Source organism: Chrysoperla carnea, chromosome 1 (genome assembly GCF_905475395.1).
Source record: "Chrysoperla carnea chromosome 1, inChrCarn1.1, whole genome shotgun sequence".
NCBI lineage: Eukaryota > Metazoa > Arthropoda > Insecta > Neuroptera > Chrysopidae > Chrysoperla > Chrysoperla carnea.
In genome coordinates, this window is record NC_058337.1 from 107,954,908 (window position 1) to 107,977,861 (window position 22,954).

The window sequence follows — 22,954 nt, forward strand, 5'->3', positions numbered from 1 at the left end:
CAATTTCGTTAAACAATGGAAAATAATAATTTGACTAGGTAAAAAAGGTAAATTTTAATGATGAGTAAATTTAATTTTTATTTAATTCTAATACTTTCCATTTTTGAAAATATATATTTTTGTATAAAAATTCATAACGGGGTTAGTTGAGCAGTTAGATATTGAGACTAGATGTGCAATTGTTCAACTTGCTCCTGTAGCAATATTACCTATATTACTTAGAAAATAATATCAACTTGCCCTAGTAGCTATATTAATTACCTTAGTATCTATTAATTAAAAATTTAAATTACTTTAAATTATGTAAGGCATTTTTATTTGGGTATTGTTTTTCTGAAAACTATATTTCAATTAATTTCAAATCATACTGTGTATAAAAGTTAACATAAATAAGTCCTGTACATACTGTTTCATAGACTTTATTTATAAATGTAAATTGAATATGAATTACATATAAATCAAATTGAAATGCGACATTTTACTAGACAACATTATAAATTATTTGAATAAATAATAACAATATTACCTATATAATAATACTATCAGTATCTACTTTATCTATATATCATAGAACTGAAAATAGTTGGAAAAAATATTCAATAAAATGGTAACAAACAACTCCACCCTGAAAAAAAACAAACCAAAACCTATTTCTTTTATTGTATTTCTTTTTGTCTCAAAGTCATATATCAATTACTTAAGCGAATTTTTTGAAACTGGCATGTACTTTTTAGAAACAATTTAACCCATGTCACCCTAGCCCCCCCACCATCGCAAACCAAATTGGCTCAACCCAAAAAATTTTGTGCTATTTATGTGCTAATTAGTTGCTCTATTCCCGATTTTTGTGCTCCAGCCGTTTGGCAGGAATCGACGATTGAAATTGGGGGGGCTAGGTTGACGTCACGCTAGCCCCCCCAAATCGTAATGACAACACAAATTGAAAAAGTGAATATATGAGAATTTTGTGCTATTTATGTGCTAATTAGTTGCTCTGTTCCCGATTTTTGTGCTCCAGCCGTTTGGCAGGAATCGACGATTGAAATTGGGGGGGCTAGGTTGACGTCACGCTAGCCCCCCCAAATCGTAATGGAGACACAAATTGAAAAAGTGAATATATGAGAATTTTGTGCTATTTATGTGCTAATTAGTTGCTCTATTCCCGATTTTGTTGCTCTAGCCGTTTGGCAGGAATCGACGATTGAAATTGGGGGGGCTAGGTTGACGTCACGCTAGCCCCCCCAAATCGTAATGACGGCACAAATTCAAAAAGTGAATATATGAGAATTTTGTGCTATTTATGTGCTTTAAGAAACCGGTAAAACATTTACGAAAATGTCTACCGTTTACAGTGAAACCTATACATGCCCTTCCTCTACTACCACAAAAAAAATTCGTTCTATCCAAAAAATTTAGTGCTATTTATGTGCTAATTAGTTGCTCTATTCCCGATTTTATTGCTCCAGCCGTTTAGCAGGAATCAACGATTAAATGTGGGGAGGCTAGGTTAACGTTACGTTAACTCTGCCAAATCGTAATGAAGGCACAAATTCAAAAAGTGAATATATGAGAATTTTGTGCTATTTATGTGCTAATTAGTTGCTCTATTCCCGATTTTTGTGCTCCAGCCGTTTGGCAGGAATCAACGATTAAATGTGGGGAGGCTAGGTTAACGTTACGTTAACTCTGCCAAATCGTAAGGAAGGCACAAATTCAAAAAGTGAATATATGAGAATTTTGTGCTATTTATGTGCTAATTAGTTGCTCTATTCCCGATTTTGTTGCTCCAGCCGTTTAGCAGGGATCGACGTTTAAAATGGGGGGGGCTAGGTTGACGTCACGCTAGCCCCCCCAAATCGTAACGACAGCACAAAACCAAAAAGTGAATATATGGGAATTAGTTGCTATTCCTGTGCTTTAAGAAACCGGTAAAACATTTACGAAAATGTCTACCGTTTACAGTGAAACCTATACATGCCCTTCCCCTACTACCACAAAACAAATTCGTTCTATCCAAAAAATTTAGTGCTATTTATGTACTAATTAGTTGCTCTATTCCCGATTTTGTTGCTCCAGCCGTTTAGCAGGAATTAACGATTAAAGGTGCGGAGGCTAGGTTTACGTTACATTAACTCTGCCAAATCGTAATGACGGCACAAATTCAAAAAATGAATATATGAGAATTTTGTGCTATTTATGTGCTAATTAGTTGCTTCATTCCCGTATGATGCCTTTCAGATATCATCTGTGTGACAGGAAATAGTCCATTTCTTTCTGAGTTCACCGCACAATTGTACAAAAATATTTCGCCTGTTTTTGTTTTATCAGCCTTTTTAATTTTTTTATTATGCTTCCTGTAGCATCGATGTAAATAGACACAGTTTCATTTGATGCATATGAACGATACACATCTAATTGAAAATTCGACCAATAATGCACAAAAAATGGATTTAATCCTATGTTATGAATTACATTTTTCATTGGTCCCATTTTCATTATTTCTATTGAACTAACCGGATCTTTATGATAATATTTTTGTTGCTTTGATTTGTTTTTTGCATTTCGTAAAACATTTGATTTAAACAAATGCGGATGCTCAATTTTATCACCGCATTCCATTAAATTTTCTGCCATATCGACCATTAATTTTGCAACGCTCATTTCATCTAATTTTTGTGAAACCGCTTCCCTAACTGGATTTCTAAGGTAGCGTTTTCCGCAAAGATTCCCTGCACCTTTAATAAATTTACATTTTATTTTGGTAAATATATTTTCATTGTTATCGATATAACATTTTATTAATGACCCGCATTTGCATGTTCCACGTGCAAACCCAATTTGCGCGTTCCTATATAACTTTACTCTTTTAAAATTGAATCCGCACGATAATTTCGTACATTCCCAAATTTTGTGGGAATAAGTTCATAACTATTACATTTTGTAAAAAAAATATATGTATATATGTAAAATTTTTATGTTTTTTTGAATAAATTTATATTTTTCGAACCATTTTTTTTTTTTTTTTTTTTTTTTTTTTTTTTTGTTTAATCAGCAATGTGTATTACCAAAAAAATAAGTATTGGGTTTTAGAGAGAACATACGGTTTAAAAATATGCAGAGTACACCAACGTGGCCCGGACACTCGTAAGCAATTAAAATTTATTTGTAACAACTTTTTAGAAAATTGTTACGCGTTATTTAATTCTCGATAAACAATTAAAAATGTGTCGGGTGCTGAAACATAGCTCGAGAGGATTTTTCTATTGCAAATCGATACAATTTTAAATAAAAATAATATCAATTTTACAATCGATAAAATTTTACTCGGATCACAGCAATACAGATATTCGTGAATAATTGCGTAATCACAGCCGTTGCTCACATACCCTTTGATGACAACACTTCTAGTGGTAGATTTCAAAACAAATTATAAAAATCAAATTAATTTGAGTACACGGGTACATTATCTAAATTTGTTGGATTTTCTATATAATTAATTTAGATAGACATAGAATTATGTGTAAACATTACCAGAAGAAATTAATAAATGATTTGGATTTTATTATCCGCAGATCAATAAAATATCAACTACAGATATTTAAATTCTTTCTATACAACTATCGATTATACGAGTAACCTATGTAGAGTTTGTGTCGTTAGTTTTAAGGTATGTAAAGGTTTCACTGTAAAAAGTAGTGCCATTGAGAAAATGTTACCGTGGATACTCGGAGCAACGAAAAATCAACAAAATCACAAAAATTTATTAATTGAATTTGTATTGTATTTAACATGGTGATGAAGCTAGCTTAACGTTTACCTGGTCCCATCGTGTTAAGTTATGGTCGTATTCTGCTAAACGGCTTGAGCAACAAAATCGGGAATAGAGCAACTAATTAGCACATAAATAGCACAAAATTCTCATATATTCACTTTTTGAATTTGTGCCTTCATTACGATTTGGCAGAGTTAACGTAACGTTAACCTAGCCTCCTCACATTTAATGGTTGATTCCTGCCAAACGGCTGGAGCACAAAAATCGGGAATAGAGCAACTAATTAGCACATAAATAGCACAAAATTTTTTGGGTTGAGCCAATTTGGTTTGCGATGGTGGGGGGGCTAGGGTGACATGGGTAACAATTTATGATTTATTTATCACTTTAAGCAGTGAATAAATATAGATTAACTGTATTTTTTTAAATTTTCCTTCAAGAATTTTTAGATTTTTATTTATTTTTATTAATATATTAATTAAATTAATTCTTTGGAAAGATAGGTTTTGTTAATTCAAGGTTGATTAGTATTATATTCAACCTTTTTATTGTTAAATTCGTAAGGCTTAACAAATATTTTTAATTCCAATTTGAAAAGTGGAATTCTTAAGATATAACAAACATATTTCATTTAATACTTCTTTTCAAATTTAAATTTCTACCGGAGCTTATACAAATATATAAATTAATTATTAGTATCTTGTTTCAGTCTCTATAATTTGCTTCTCCTGCCAAGACTCAATCCTTTAATAATTATTTTACCTTGCTACAAATTTCTATCTCGTGTTTAGAAATACACATTTTGCGTGGAAGACATATGAAAAGTAAAATTCCATCGTTCCAGGCTTTATTGATTTTGAAATATTAATAAATGGAGAATATTATGTGAAAATTCAACGCAAGCACCATAATTATGCGTATATTCAAATCTACGATCTTGTACTAGATCAGACTGTTATCTAATAAATGAAGGTTTTTCGATTAATTATTCAATTTCATAATTAATCAAGGCTAATTTAATTATTTATTAAATATCTCTTAATTGAATTTACTATTATCTAATTAGCAAGATGCAAATCTGCATACTTTTATAAAATACCACAAAATTTTCTACATAATTTTTTTCGCAAAGGAATTCTATGCAAAAATAAGTTATTAATTTTTAAATAAGCAAACAATTATACTTATTCAAATCAATATTTTTTGTTTTGAGCCATATTTATTAATAACTTTCCGAAAAGGAGCTATGATATTCACATCGAAAATAGAAACAAAAGTTGAATATCCATACTTTTTCAGGTGTTTAGGTCATTTTAACACTATTTAAGAAAACATGCTTGTATGTAAATGTTACAATGTTGACTGCGATTAACTTTATATGTCATTTCCTGAGGGATGTGTTTTTCACATTCGTTGCCATTATTTTTTAAGTTTTTAAGTTAGAGGTTGAATTCTGACAGTAATAATTAATTGTATAATAAATGACTTACATAAAACAGTCAATAATTTGTCGCAAAAATGGAAGACAGGAGGACGAATGTGTAAATTTGGATGTGTAAAAAAAGATGATAAAGACTGTTGGATTCAAGTCTAAGCCAAAGTAAACCTACTTAAAAAGAGAGGTAATGATCTGGTCTCTAAGGTCCATTTATCCATGGCTTGTTTTTTTTAAACCATACATTATTCTTTAGGTATTTAAGTATCCAATATAACGTAACCCATAATAGCATCATCACAAAACTACCAACCTACGTGAGTGTGTAAAGCAGAAGAGACCCATAGCAGCCCATGATCCAACTTCCAGCCAGAGAGAGTTAATACTTCAATTTTAATAAAACATATATTATTATTAATATCAAAATTTGCAAATCAAGTTTGACCGGTTTAAAATAACATCTTATAAATCTTGCGGTGTAAGTATATACATAATTTATTTTTTCATGTTTTTAAAAATATCCTCACACACAACTCATACATGAGGTTTGTTTACTCTTTTTAAATAAAAATAGCGATATTTTACATACATGCCAAGTATATGGTAAATATGATTTACTATCCTTGTCATATGATAGTTTTTTTTTTTGTATTTTGTCTACATAATATAATTCATAACACTTTTAATGTTCACTTTAATCGTCTTTTTGTATGGCCAGAGTGGTTTAAATAAATGGCCAACTGTAATCAGAAAAATAAAAAAATAATAAAGAGGATCTCCAGGACCAAATCTTAAGATTTGAGTCTATTTACTGTATGGTTTTAATGATTGGGTAAGGCAAAGTTCATTATTATCTAAGATGGATGATAGATGTACTTCAGTTTTAACCCCCGAATAAAAAAAAAGGGGTTTTATAAGTTTGACTGCTATTTGTGTGTATCTGTCTGTCTGTGGCATCGTGGTGTCTAAACGTTGAACCGATTTTAATTTTTTTGGTTTCGTTTGAAAGTTATTTTAACGGCGAGTGTTCTTATATATGTTTCAAGGGGTTTTGTAAAATTTTGTAAGTTTTGCTTGTAACAGAAGTAATTTAAACTGAAACTAGAATCTGTAATTGAAAAATGAAAATATGATCATATTGTATTTCAAACGGAGAATTCTGATACTGCAATTGCGTGTAGTCAAATTTGTAAACTGACATTTATACCTGTAAGCCTTTGACTGCATAATTTTATAATAAACTTATCTTGAGTTTTGCAGACAAGTAAAACTTTTGGTTACATGAAGAGATTGATGAATATAATCTAAACAAAATTTAGATCAAAAACGTCAATCCAACATAAAAATTTTTAGCCTATTCTGCGCGAGAAAAGTTTTTTATTCCGAAACGTCCAAAGATATTTTAGTTAAATATAGATAGATAAAACAAAATCGTGTCTCCGACTTAAAGAAAGTGAAATTTTCTATACAAATTTTTGTATTCTGCACAAAACTCAAGGAAAACGCGATCAAAGACATGAGTCTTTTTTTTTTTAGAAATAGCACTTAAGTTTTAGAAATATTGTTCGATCATCATATACAAAAACTCGCATAACTTGAAACCGAAACATTGGACGGGAATGAAATATAGGTAAATCAAATATAAAAAGAAAAAGAAGGCATTCTTATGAGTATAACTCAATTAAAATTTGCTACAGAAATATTTCTTCAGTCTTGCCGAGTTTGATTTCGTAAGTCATGTTGTATAAATGTTTGCAAATATCTAAAACTAATTTGGATCGATAAAATACTACTAATTTAACTTAATTATTAACACAATAAACTTAGAAATTAAGATTTCCGACTAAAGCATAAAGTTCTTTCCTTATTTTTGCGACAATCTGTTTCTTATTATATGGTAACACAAACCTCTTTTCATTTCAAACATATAAGTATATATATATAATGCAAGAAAGAAGACATTTACATACGCGATATGCATAATTTTTTTTATACATTTTATAAATTTAATGGCTTTATTTTGTGTTGAGAAGAGATCACTTATTATATTTATTATAGAGTTTTTAAAAGAAGAAATAAAAAATTAATATACTCAGTGCTGAATATTCAGTTAAAGCCATATTAGAGCATTAAATGTTTCATTAATTTTATTTATTACTTATTTAATTATATTTAATTGACTTTTTCCAAAAAATTTGATCCAAAAAAAAGTTTACCATAGGACAGTTTTTATTTGCGATAAGTATAAACTATAATATAAAAACTATTAATAGCCAAACTCTTGTCTAAATCGAAAACAAAATATTAGTGATTTTTAAGATTTTACCTTCAACTTAAAAAATTGCAATCAAAGTCGAAAATGAATTTTACCTTGATGTCTTCAATTTTTTAATAATAAGAGTCCTCAAAATGCACCAAAATACAGTTCATCTATGAAACAGATAAATATTCCCAAAGAAATTGTTTAAAATGAATCCGAGAAATCGATATGCACATGAAGTTTTGGACGATATCTTAGAAACAATGCATTCAAACAATAAACGAATCTTTTTTTTAATTTCTGTGTGTCAATATCACCCATTAAACAGAGTTTTAGTGACTGGGACACCAAAATTTTTCCCGATTTGTTGTAATTTTCTTAAGTGGTATGTACTCCTTTCAAGATATTGAAAAGCACGACAAAGTCGCTATGCAATTTTGATATTATTAGATTCCTAGGATAGTTTCGATCCACAAAATATAAAAATCGATTTCACTTGACGATTGGTTGAATAATTTTCATGATATCGCCTGAAATCTTACATAAAGCCTTATTTTTATATTAAATAAGTTTTCTTTGCTTTATTTACATCAAAACAGAACCAAAATGCCGTTTAAAACATATCGAAGTAAAAAGTTTTCCTGATTAGAATAAAAATCATGGATTGTTAAATAAAAAATTTTATTTAATTGTTGAATTTCTTCTGTGAATTTTGGATACTTTTTTTAATAATTTTTTTTCCATAAAAACTCTCGAATAATTTCCTATTTTCCTTATTCATATGCAGTTAAAGTAATTATTAAAACTATTAAGCCTCTTAAACAATATTCACTTAAAAGTAATTTTCTATCAATATCAAGACTTTTGTTTCTTGAAAGCCATTTTTTGTTCAATATTTTCCAACGAAACGTATCACGTTTCAAGAAGAAGATACACTTAAATACCTTATTTCACTAAATACTATAAGTTACCTTATGTGTTTAATTTGAAAAGATCTTTAGTTGATGAGACATATTGTTGATATGAAGTCAGATACAATTCTTACCTGAAACAAAAGAAAAACTGATTTTAGTTAAAGAGAAAAAGAAAAAAAGTAATTTGATTAACCTAAATCGAAATAAAATCAATACAAATGTCGACATCCATCAGTCACATTGATCGACACTGATTAGTTTAAAAATTGTCATTACTTAAATTGTAAATTTCATGATAGTTGAAAATGGCCATATTTGCTTATATAAGATAAAAGTAAGCATAATAAAACAATATGGGCTATTATTTTATATAATCAATTTTTACTGATCTGAAAGTTTGGTGTAAATCTAAATCACACCTAAAGTAATTGCATTAGTTAATTTACAATAAATACTATTAGATTATCCATAATTTAATCACTCCAGATCTGAACTACAAAGAAGGAACTTACTATTTGGAAAATAATTTATGACGCCATGCAGTCAAAATGGCAATAAGCAGAGTTAAATTTGAATTGTTTCTATTCTTCATGGGAACTGATTCTAGCGCTTTCTGGTGGTAGAATATAGAAGCTGTATGAGTCGGCTATTTTAAAAGCCAGTTCAATCTTAGATTTGAACAGTGTTGTTGTCAGTTACTATGGCTTCATAAGCCCCATCTATTTATTTGACTACTTCTGAAATCCGGCTTAGGCCTGTTATCGAAATTGTATTTCAAGATAGCAGTTATCGCAACGAAAAATGTTTTTCATTATAAAAAAAAATCAATTATTCTTTAGCCATCGTAAAAGGAATGATAACTGTTGTTGATATATATTCATAGCACGTGAAGAATTTTTATATCACAAAAAGATTGTTAAATTAGTTTTGAGAATCTTTAAAAATACGCAAAATACGAAAATTTAGACCTTGTTATTACATCAAGAACGAGATATAATAGAAGTGATGTCATTTTTATCAATCGCTATTGAGAATTCATGTAAAACTCATATTTTGCAAGAAAGCGCCACATTCAATTTAATTTTCATGCTTTATTATGGTATAAAGTTTTACAATTTGTTTTGGAATGAGGAAAATTCAGACTCAAGTGTCTCCCAGTTGATCATTTAAACTAAATTAAAAGTGATTTTCAAATTTATTTCTTTTATTGAGTAGTAATTTATATATACTCAAAAAATCATTCATAAATGCACATCACAAATTCATTTCAACACTCAACATAATGTAAAAACAAACAATAAAAATAGCGACTTAACATATTGCTGCAAAAATTAAAAAAAAAAAAAAAAAAAAACCATATACACTGTTTCTAAAAATGATTTAGATAGATTGTTGCATGCAAGAAAAGAATAATTAACGTTCATAAATAAATAAATGTTAAATAAAGATGATTATATGCACTTAAATATATTGTTGTTTCTTTTTTAATATGTATTTTAGCAAACGTGTGTTACATAACGATATAAATTTCATTAAATTGGATTACTACAACTTTTGGAGAAAATGGACCCCGACATTTTGTCCTAATTTGCACCCTCGCGAGTGAACAGTTATGTTTACGAAAAAATGTTTCAGACAAAAGTTGTGTATTTTATATAAGGAACATTTTTTATGCCTTAACTTTTGTTCTATCTCTAATGGTTTGCAAGATAGATCGTGCAGATCCAATTCCCAATTGACCTATGTTGCTCATTTACGAACCCAGCCTCACTTTTTACGTTCTGAGCACGCTGTAAAAATCTCTCAGCTCGATATCTCTTTTCGTTTTTGAGTTATCGTGCTTATAGACGGATGGACGTACGGACATTATACGTCGAAAATGGGCTAATCAGATTCATCAATATTTTTAAGCGTTGTAAACTTGGGACTAAGCTTCGAATACCTTGATACTTATTACATATATACAGGGTATACAAATCATTCAAAAAATTTTAAAATAAATACGGTCATATTGATGCTAGCTGTATTATCAAACTATCGACGGTAGATATTCGAGTAGGATATTTAAAATAATTGAGGTTAATTTTTCTTTTACATAACACACTTGACTATGGAACTTTTTATACCTATTGTAAGCGTGCATACAGTTTGTAATACCTTAATGAGAAATGAGTTATAGGCAATATTCTGGTTCGAGGTTCATTTTATATAATGGTTTGGTAGACACAAGAGTAGGTTCATTCGTTTGGCTCGTACCTATATCTAAATGCATGCACACGTATAGATAGACAAACAACGCAACGTTTTGTATTTCGTTCTCGTCGATTCCCAGCTCAATTATTAGATTAATTCCCCTATGTTACTTTGTTATGTAAGACATTGATTTATTTTGTGGTTATATTAACTTGCCTATTGGTTAAATATCTATATATATTTGTAGTATGTTTACTTTATATAATATTGGTACATGACTACTATATCAAACTATGTATTACAGTCAAGGATCAAGTGAATTATTTGATGGCCATTTTAGAATAGCTGAAACTTTGAGAGGCTGCAGTGAAGGTCATGTTTAACACCGGAAATATTCATAACCGGGAATTTCTCTTCTTCTTTCAGGACACCTGGAAAATGTTTAATTGTGGAGCAATCTAATTGTTGATGAATATTCAGGGAGAATATTTTATATAGAGTGTTTCTACATCTGTTTAAAATATTCCGTTTTTAATAATACAAGAAAACTCAAAATTGGATACAATGATGAACTATGTTGGTTCTAATTTCATGCTTCAGATCGTTATACATGGTCCTATTACATTGTTGTTAAATTTGGCCTCTCCGACAGAAAAGTCTACTTCAATGAAAAATGTTTTTTTTTTTTTTTTAAATTTTTAACGATTGTGACTGCAGTCTCTTGTGCTTGACCCTAGACCAAATAAATATACAAATATATAAATATACTAGCTGACCCGGCAAACGTTGTTTTGCCATATAAATAATTTCCTAGTAATTTCTAGTGTAGACAAAAAATAGCTTACTTATTGTAAGTATGTATGTATGTTAGAATGTGTATATTGTATGTATGTAAGAATGTGGTATATGCGTGAAATAATGTGGTATATGATTAAATTACTAAAATGGCTATTAAAAAATAAGGGTTGATCGTAGAAGGGTGAAAATTGAGGATTGTATGTATTTTTGTATGTTGTATCATAAAAAAAGAGAAATTAAAAATTTTGTCTAAAAAATAAAAAAAAAAATTTAGGGGTGGACTACCCCTAACATTTAGGGGGATGAAAAATAGATGTTGGCCGATTCTCAGGCCTACCCAATATGCACACAAAATTTCATCAAAATCGGTCAAGCCGTTTCGGAGGAGTATGGCAACGAAAACTGTGACACGTGAATTTTATATATTAGATGTATATATATATTACAAGTATGTTATTCTAATTTATACGTTTTATTGATAAATGTGTAATATACTCTACAATTTTATAAAATATATGATGTGTTTTTAATTGAATATCGAGTAAAATTATATGTGAAATTAAATCTATATATACTTAAGATAAATGTTATAATTAAAAAAGAGCTAATTTTCAATTAAGCAAGTAAAATGTATCTATTTACTTAATAATATAGATTTTTTGTACAAGATGTGTCAGAAATTTAATTTCTTTTAAAATAGTATTTGCAAAATACTATTTTATGCAATTATAGTTTTCACAATATTATTAAACTCATGGTAAAAGTTTCTGTGAAGGGATATGGTTCCAAAGTATACAATAAATTTAAAATTTATGAATCAAGTTCAGTTTTAATTAAATTAATGTTATTCATTGAATTTATATTTGATTTTTGGTAGTACATACTACCAATAAATACAATTAATAATTAAAAATAATTTTATTATTGGTGTATGACTACAAATTTTATTATATTATACTAAGATTTTTCGAATTTTCGTTCATTCTCAAGATATTAAACAAATTAGTTAAAATTAAATGTTATTGTTTTGATAAAATTTATTTCTTTTTCATTATAAAATGAACAAAATTTTTTACAAAACTTAACTTAGCAGAAATTATCTGTAACAAGAGCTTTCTAAGTAGAAAATGTAACAGAGTAAAACTGGAGAATACGCTTTTATTTCATACGATCATTTATATAAAATCAACCTGTATAAGATGTTAATAATATTATCTAGAAATATAAAATATTTATAAATGACATTTCTAAACAACACAGAACATTGGAAATTCTTTATGCAACATATTTTAAAATCTTAAGATATGTATCTTTAACACATGTAAGTAAACCTTGGTATACAGATTATTGGAATAGTAATGTTTCATATTATACTTTATATAAGAACAATTTAATTATTTTATTACAAACAAAAATTTCTCTAAAGTTTAATTGCAAGGTTCAGTTAATGCATTCTCGAGAAAAATTTTACAAAATTTAAATTTAAAAACGTAAACAAGTGAAAAAAAACAATTAACAGAGTTAATTGTTGAATTACCATGTATAGACAGTGTTCATGATTCAATCGTTTGTTTTGAAACGTCATGTAAGTAAAGAAAGATATCCACTCTTAGAAAGCCACAGATTCATAACTGATATTCCTATATAACACATACAATAAAAGTAGCACCTAATTTGCCCTTGTGGACAAACAGTGATGTTTACAAAAAATTAACCAAAGAAAAGTTCCTTAGTTTTTTATTAGGAACATTTTTTATATTTAAACTTTTGTTCTATCTCTAACGGTTTACAAGATGGGTGCTACAGACTCAAGACTCAATTAACCTATGCTGCTATGCTTGACCTATTTACTCCTTTTGTTTTTGGTTTAACGTGATGACAGAGAGACAGACGACAGACATACAACAAGCAGACGACAGACAGGCGATAGACAGACGATAGACAGACAGACTGTCAACCGGAAATGGATTAATAAGGTGATTTTATGAACACCTATATCAAAATTTTGTTCATAGCATCAATATTTTTAAGCGTTACAAACTTGGGACTAAACTTAGTATAACTTGGTATATTTTATATACATGGTATAAAAAGTCCAACCTAAACATTACTTAATTCATGAACGAAATAGCTACTGTTTCCGAAATCTCGTAAGATACAAATCTGATAAAATCAACGATAGACCTGTATCCATAGATAATAAATATTTATATTATACTATAGATAGGCATCTCTATCATCACCAAGGAAACTTGAGATTTAGTTCTCACTCTGTTCACCAGACAGCGCTTCAATCGATTGACCGCCTTTTTTAAAATACTCAATGCCAAATTCTAAATACTTAAATTTAATTTAAATTTTTACTTTTTTTTGTTTTACTATTTTAGAACATGTTTTGGTATCAAATTTTTATTTGAAATGCTATCAAATATCTTTTTTCCAAATCATGTGCTTAAAACAGTAAAACAAAAAATAATTAAATATTTTAAAGAAAAAAAAAACGCTTTTAAATTATAAAATAAATTTATTAAACAACTAATCTTTAATTGTGTTTATACTTTTATGTCTAATTTTATATTTCTTATATTTACGTAAAGCTAATTTTTGAATCCTATCAGTAGCAAATCTTAAATTTATTCCCCTCAAAATATCATTTACATTCCGAACTCACATAATCCAGTAAATATGTATTAAAATATGGGGTTGCTGTGCAAAAGGTCGGGTAGTTTTGATTTTTGGATATGTGGTTAGTGTTGAGCCCATGACTTAAAATCCAAGTTTTCCACCTCGGGGTGCCAAGGCGCGCCGCGGGGCGCGCCACTTTTTAATGAAATATCGAAAATTTGACCATTCCTAAGTGAAATCTCGCGAACGGTTTATTTTACAGAAAATATTATTTTAATAAATTAAAGGGTAATAAATTTGTGACAATTTAAGCCCAACACCAGGTTTGTAGCGTAAATAATGGCTGAATTTTAGATCTTCAAAATAAATTAACTAAGATAATTGGGATCAATGATATAGGTTGGTAAACCTGCATTATTAATTGATCAGATGAGTGTTAGTAGTTTAGTAAAAACAAATTAATTCTATTGTCATGTTATTGTCAGATTTGTTGTTTAAAATGATCTGAATGTTCGTGCATGGTTAATGCTTAAAAGTATCATTTTTAAGATACAGAAATGGCTAGGTCAAGAGAAAAACCCTCTTGAATGGGGCTGGGTATCTACCAGATTTGGGCTCTCTCCCCTCAAAATGGCCAGAGATGCAGCTCCTGAATCCCTTCTTAAAATGATATCTTGCAATTGTAAGAAAGCGTGCAAGAACTCATGTGGTTGCCGTAAAGCTGGTCTTATATGTTCTTCTCTATGCACCTGTTCTCTAGGAGAATCTTGCGAAAACGTTTCGGAAATAAATCCGTTTGAGGGGAGCTTTGAAGACGAAGACGACATGCTGGCGTCAATAAATAACTCTAAACATGAAGATATAGGAGAGTTAAATTTTCCACTGGATGAAGAGAACAAGGAGCATCAGGCAGAGCTTGAGCATTTCCATCCTGGCCCATCAAAAATGCGAAAACTTTAAATAGATACTGTTATCGTTATTTGTAACAAATACTTCCAAAGTGTACTGTATTGTTTAACTAAATAGGACATTCATTGATAAAAAAATGTTAATATATGACTCCTACAAACACACTTTTCATTCTTTCTTTCATAATTTTATTAATACTTTCTTTTATTCTTTTATAGCAAATAAACTAACATACACAATTAATTTATACGGCGTTTGATTTAAATTAAACAATTATATTGTGGAAATATTTTTAAAAAATCACGATTTTCACAAATCTTTGAAAAATTGGTTTATTTTGAAGGTTTGTATTTCAGCCATTATTTACGCTACAAACCTGGTGTTGGGCTTAAACTGTCACAAATTTATTACCCATTAATTTATTAAAATAATATTTTCTGTAAAATAAACCGTTCGCGAGATTTCACTTAGGAATGGTCAAATTTTCGATATTTCATTAAAAAGTGGCGCGCCCTGCGGCGCGCCTTGGCACCCCGAGGTGGAAAACTTGGATTTTAAGTCATGGGCCTAACACTAACAACATAGGAAAAAATCAAAACTACCCGACCTTTTGCATACCACAATGTATTATTTTACTGAACTAACACCCTTGTATAAAATAAAAACATTCTATTTACAATTAAAAATTTTAAATCGTGTTTCTTACAACTAAAATTAAAACTAATAAATGTTTGCATCCGTGTTTGCATTTTCCAATCTTTTAAGATATGTTTCATTTTTATCTTTCAACTTTCGAGCAAGTTTTAACATATCTTTCGCAATATGGTAATATTTTCTTGGTGTTTTCGATAGTTCTTTCACCCTTCTCACATTTCCTTCTTTTAGTAAATACATTTTTTTCTTCAAATCTATGAAAATAAAATATAGATTTTTGATAAAATAGAAAAAAAAGAAACAAGGTTGGCAACAAACCTATTTGAAACGCAGGTCGAATTTGTTCTTCTTCGATATTTATGGCCATAATCTTTCGACTCGTAGAAGCAATAGGCGATCCTAAAAATTGATTTCATTTAAATTTGCCGTTATCGATAAAAATTAATTAAAAATTTTTTGAACAACAATTAAAAAACTCATGTTCTTTATACATAATATTATGATTTTAGGTGTCAAATAGTGAAAAAGTACAAAAGCTCCTAAATTTCAATAACAATTCCATTTTTTGTGATTTAATAAAGTATAATTGAATCCAAACAGATTGTAAATGAGCACAAAATATGTCTTCTCATGAAAAATCATACAGAATTGGATGGTGGTTCGCTATCAAAAGTTCTCCTTTCAAATAAACGCTAATACAAGGTAAATTTTCCAAGCGTTTAAGGAAATAAACTTGTGTTTCATGGCGGTTTATTCAGTATACATAACAAGTTAAAAAATTCATTAATGAATATTTAATATCTCTTTAGGTTTTATTTTTATTCTCATAACTATATTTTTATATTTACTTTTTAAATTATAATTGTTAGTATCTAACAATTAAATTCACTCACCAGGTCGTTTTGATGCAGTTTTGTTCAAATTTATGTTCGAGGTCTCTGCATGTAAAAATTGTGAACCTAAAATAAATAAAAATTACCTTATAATCAAATTGTGTCTACATTCGTGGTTCCTCTATAAGACCGACATACAATAATAAATTAAACATACGTTAGTTACATAAGGATTTTAACTTACTACTTAAGTGAAGGCCAGCATTAGGCTTTAAGTTAGTTCGCAATTTTCTTGTTGAAGCCTAGAGTTTCATTTCGTCGGCGAAATGTAAATCGCAGACACGATAGTTTTCACGTTTCGAGTATTCGATGTCCGTTCGACCAATTGCTATTGTCCAATTTTTAAACTTCTGAAAAATTAAGTCTTTCAAGAATATTTCTATCCAAGTTAACAATTTTTGTACTTACCTCAAAATTCTTAGGAATCACATGTAAACTAATATCCTTCTGTGTTTTTACACAACCTTTCACACAACAATGAAAAACCATCTTAATATTTATTTAATTTTTAATTAATATTTTATTTGACACTATTTCAGATAAATTTTTGTATTAGTCTGTCAAATTTGACCAGGCAACTATGATCAAAATGATTGTAGAAATTTAGAAAGTTTATGTGATACATACAACGTTTTTGTAATATTCATTGCCTATACTGTATAAATTAAGAACTTGATCTACAGTAGTGAAATCTGTTGAACAGAGTGATAAGTTTTTGGAACTCACATGGTAAAAACAGTTCAAGTTTCTTATCTATATTATAATTAGTTGTCTATGCCTGTATCTTTCTAGAAACAGTGCAGTTTGATTTGTATTTCTACTTCAAAAAATAAGGCATTGAAACGAATTTGAAATTTTATTTCAAATACCCAGTATCCTCAAAAATTATACATTCACCGATGTTGTCGGAAAATTTTCAACTGCATAATTTTTCTTCATATAATATGTTATAAATATTTCAGATATTTATTTTCTTCGTTGAATAAAAAAAGAATTTCTTAAAATACAATTTATTGATAAAATATCATAAAATAATATAACACACACGTAATTGTAATCCGATTGCGTGACCACATCATCAAACGCGACTACGTACGGAATATTATCGTTTTTGTTGCGCTACTGTACAATGTAATATTACGATAAGAAATAATCGAAGAAGTACATAATATTATAACCAAAGTCAAATAGGGACTTTGTTTTATATGTGTTCTGATAATATAATGCAATAGTATAGTTCGTTCAAGTTTACCTACGAATTTCTGATTAATGAATCATTTTATCTTTCCAATGCCTGTGGTTGTATTTTAAATCACAAAGAATTATAAGATAGTCAAAGTAGATTGATGCAGCTAAATTGAGTAGACAGGTCAAGCTACGTTGACGTAAAAAATTTAAAACCCATTCGAAAAAGGGCCCACAATTTAGCGCCTAAAATTGGCAGTTTTTCAGTTTAAAATAGTATATATGGTTTTTTTTTTCTTGGATTCGTCACCTCAAATTATCTAACGAATCGTCATATAAAGAAGCTCCTGGGCGGTAAAGAGTGAACGATTATGAAGCGCTTCCAAAGGATAAATATAGAGTATTTGTTCATTTTCATGACGAAAACCTACAATGCTATTTTATGGTGGAGGCTGTAGGAAATTATTTCAATCATGAATATTTATCGAACGATGGGTGGTCAAACGAAAATTTAGGTTGGTCAAAAGTGTTCTTACGATTTTGAATTAATTAAAGAATTAAAGAGTTCACAATTAAATTAAAATTCGTTCATGAGAGTGCCACCATCTTATTTTCTCCATGCTGATCATGGGCTATGAGAAATAATTTTGAGTCGTGAATGTTTTCCAAACAGAGGGTGATCAAACGAAATTGAAGTTAGTCAAAAATGTCCCTACGTTGGTTCAACGCTTAAGCTCACAATAAACGTAAAATTCGTTCATGGAGGTGCCAATTTCACAAATCTCATTTGTCGAGTAAGTAATGGCCTACTTTATGAAAATATTCGACAAGCTATTCAAAGGAAACTCGTATATAAGCATTATGTGTTATTTTTGAACGAACTATATAATATTAAAGACCCTTCATTTTGAGATCGAGTATGCACAAGAATTCACCATTGCCAATGTGTTTTTAATACGAATGAACATTTTAAAGTATAAGTATAAAGTGTTTGGATGATTACGTGATTATTATTAAGTAGAAATATTATATAGATATTATTATTATTTAATATTTAAAAACTGATAAATCTAATAAATTATATTGGAAGTTCGTTAAATATACATTATATAGATACGTAGTACATCGCTTAATATTACATAGAAATAAGTATTCGAAAAACTTTTTAATATTTATTATATCAATTAATATTACTTTATTATTTTAATAAAGTTAATTTAATTTGCATAAATTTATGCGTTTATTTATTTGATTATTTTTGGATAAAAAAATATTTTTTTATAAATACGTTATTATAATATAAGTTTATTTACACTGAAAAAAAATACAAAAAATTGTAATAAAATATATTCTATGATAGTAAGTATCTATTTTCTTGGTTTACGAAAATTCGCAGTTAAAAATTTATTTTCTTAAATTAACGTCAATAGTCGAAACGTGTATTTATATAGTTTGAGATTAAAAGTTTAACACAGTTTTCAATTAAAAGTTTAACACAGTTTAACATTGTGCCCTTTTTTGAACTTGAAACATTGTCTGGAAGCTTAGAATGCTATGAAAGATTAGAATAGAAAAAGTATTCAAGCTTGAATTCGAAAAATATTTTGTAGGCAAAAACATGAACTTTTGAATATCATATTTTTGAGTAATCAAGTAATGGTATAATTTTATGGTCTTATTTTTCAGTTTATGTTGTTGCCAAATGTCAACTGGACATAGTAACAAGGGAAATTTACAAAATTTAAAAAACCTCCGACAAATTTTTCGGTTATGGAACCCTAAACTCGTATATTTGAAACATATCTAAGAACACTCTCCGTTAAATTACCTTTCAAACAAAACCAAAAACATCAAAATCTGTTCATCCAGTCGCTACGCGCTACGCTAGGCGCTACGATGCCAAAGACACACACACACATATAGAGGTCAAACTTATAACACCTGTTTTTTTAGTTCGGGGTTAAATACAAGAAAATGTGACTTATTTTGAGATTGAAAACTTAGTTTCTGAGATATTGACTGAAATTGCAGTGAGATATTGCCCTTCGTATACTATTTTAGGAGATATCTCAAGGAATACTCATCCAATTATTAAATTACTCTAGAAAATGATGTTTATCTACAAGCGCGACAAATTTTCCCATTTTTTGGTAAATTTTTTATAAAAAAATCACGAAAATTTTTTTTTTGGAATTCGACGAAATTTGGTTGGACCTCAGAAAAAGAAAAGTTAGGTCAATTTTCCCATTTTGTAAATATAGGCTTTTCGGAGTTAATTAACAGACACTTCAAAAACAACTAATTCTATTACCTATGAGCTGGATGGGTATTATATTCTTTTCACAAATTATTTTCTATTGTGATGAAATTTGTTGTCAAAACGTCAAAATTTTAGTTGATATCCTAGATTTCACGTTATAATAAACAAGATAGCGTACATTGACATAAAAATTTTTGACAAGATATAAAATGTGTACTTTCTACTACAGACGATTCATTTTAATTTCGACTTTAAACAATATTTTGTGGCCAACAAAAACCCATAACTTTTTTTATTCAAAACCAAGCTGTTAACAATATATTTTTTATTTAAAAACAAAAACATCATTTAAATATGTATGAAATAAAAAATCCCCTCTTCTATAAAATATTGTTATAAAAAAAAAAAAAAAAAAAAAACACAGTAAATAAATAATCCTCCGCGAAAAATATAAAATACCTACAACACAGAGACCATCGAAAATAAAAAATCGTTAATAAAACAACTGTACAACACACGAGCACTTGGCTGCTAATACCCATGTGATTATAACCAAATAGTCTTGGTGCACATCAGCAATATATATTACCTGTCACCTCTAGAAATACAGAATAACAATGATTTTTTCCAACATTTAGTGACAAAATATGAAAATACCGTAAATCAGACGACAAGAAGTTAAAAAAAATTAAAATCGACCAAGAAAAACGGATAACATAAGCATTTTAAACTACTAATTAGACAGAGTAAATAAACATAGTATTTGACGTCATATTCTATGTTGGCCATAACTCCATGCTTTTTTTGCTAGAAAGAGATGCAAACAAATCTTTGATGACTGTCATCTTGGTTGTACATAGCTATTAGTAATAATTTCTCTCTATCCTTTGTTCTATGAATGAGCTTTTGTTAAAAGACAAACTAACAATTTTCCCTATTAGTGTGTGGCTAAACTATGCTCAAAGTAACTACTATTTTATATATGAAAATTTTTGATACTGAGGGAATTATAAGCAAAATTTATTTCAATCGCGTTTGTGTTATTTTATTAGGTAGAGTAATTGAATGGGACAAAATTTTTTTGCGACACTGAAAAAAATGGGGCCAAGCAAATTCGGACTACTTGAAAATGACTGACATACCCACATTCAGTTTTAAGCCAAAAAGAAACTCCGTCACCTTCTTCAAATAAGCTCTCAGAAACGATTCCAATTTTTGTACCAATAAATTTTTATTGATAAATACACCTTTCATTTACGAAAATGCTAATAAGTGGAGCGTTCTTTTTAAAGCGACTTCAAAATTTTCCTTTTATTTTTTCGGACATTCGTTTTTTTTACATTTTTCTGCTAGGAAGATATTTTGATTTCCGAGAACATTTCAAATAAAAGAAAAAAATAATCGAATATCCGTCAAAGTGAAGAAACGATCAAAACTTTTCGGGCGACGTTAAAATAAACACGCTATTTTCAAGAATTTTTGTTGGTATAAAAGTTGTTGGGATAAACATACGCCGATGGGCTCCAAGACTATCATACACGAGCGCTTGGCTGCTAATACCCCATGATCATAACCAAACACTACACTACTATTGTCTATATATGTACAAATATTTTTTTATAAAATATAAACTCGATACAATAAATATTTTCCTACAATTCAGTTCGGTGTGTGTGCAGCTATAGCAAACTAAACTACACAACAAAATATTAAAACAAATAACTTACGCAAAACAACTTAATTAAAATTTTTGGATAATAAAACAAAATTTTTTTTGTTTGTTTTATTCCCATCATAATATATATTCAAAATCAGTGATGTGTATATTAAAAATAGATCACCAACGAAGATTCACAAAGTTGGATACATAGACTAGTATTTAGTGCGTTCAATGGGTCAGTAACCTTTTAGAACCTCTCCAAAAAAACATTTATAGTCAACTCTGATAATTCACAAACGTTTACTTCAAAAAGTAACGCTTTAAATATTGTGTTTTTCAAATTCTTGGCCTTTTTTGAATCGGTTTTAAAGTTAAATTTAAAAACGAATCCATTTTAAAATCTATCAAATACTTTCATTGTAATTTTTTTTACTGATTAATTGAAGCAAATAAATGGAAATACATACCCGGCCCAAGTATTTGAACAAACTTAACCGGAAAATTACTATTCAAGCTAAATATAAACATCAATGATATCGTCGGTTTTATATATATCCTAAACCATGCCCTGTACAAACGTAATTATTCGAAAACATAATAAATTAAGTTAGGTTAGTTAAAATGTAATATAACTAAGTTGTATACATATTCAGGGTAGATATATAAATTAGAAATAAATATATTGTTTAAATATAAACAACAATATATGTACATATAAACACCAGTGTAGCGCGTTATAAGAGAGCTATCGTGGTAGTGGTGGTGGAGAAGGGTTTACTAGACACAGGGTTAAATATTGTACCTTGAGGGTAATATACCTTGAATCATCCTTTTCCTGTGAGGCAACAACTATTTTTACGTAGTATTTTTAGTATGTACATAAATTTGATATTTTTAAAAACAAAAGAATGGTATGGATCAAAATACATTTCAAATTTGCCCTTAAATAGCTTTTACATATTTTGATACAAGTGCAAGTAAAGATTGTTATTATAAAGATTGATTGTTTAGTATTTGCTCATATTTTTTTCAAGTGTAATCAATAATTTGATACTAAATGTTATAATTGAAGTCAAAAAGTGTAAAATTCTTAAGGTAAACGCCAAAAGAATGGTCCTATTTTCAAGTAAAATAGAAATAAAATTTATTGGGAGACGGAGTAAAAGTTTTTGCATTTATTGCTTATTTTTTTATGAATAAACTATTAACTAAATTAACTATTGACATAATGACGGATTGAAACTACGAAAAATGATTTTCCAATCAACTGATAAAATTGAATTAAATGAAAATAAAATATTTCCCACAGAAGTTTTCATTGTATTAAAAAAAAAGTCTTAAAACAATATATATTGTGATTCAAGGTACAAGAGTCTTCGATGTACTACTACATTTT

The 22,954-nt window shown here is 28.7% G+C and overlaps 1 protein-coding gene and 1 long non-coding RNA gene across 2 annotated transcripts in view; both read right to left on the reverse strand.

Annotated features, from left to right (window-relative positions):
- LOC123301867 (homeotic protein ultrabithorax) overlaps positions 1 to 22,954 on the reverse strand; it is a 275,081-nt gene that overhangs the window by 101,983 nt on the left and 150,144 nt on the right. The gene's annotated exons all lie outside the window — the stretch shown is intronic.
- Positions 15,750 to 16,513, reverse strand: LOC123301874. The gene is made up of 3 exons (XR_006535449.1): positions 16,454 to 16,513; positions 15,879 to 15,959; positions 15,750 to 15,814 (listed from the first exon to the last, which is right to left on the reverse strand). It is a non-coding gene; the product is annotated as an uncharacterized LOC123301874 (long non-coding RNA).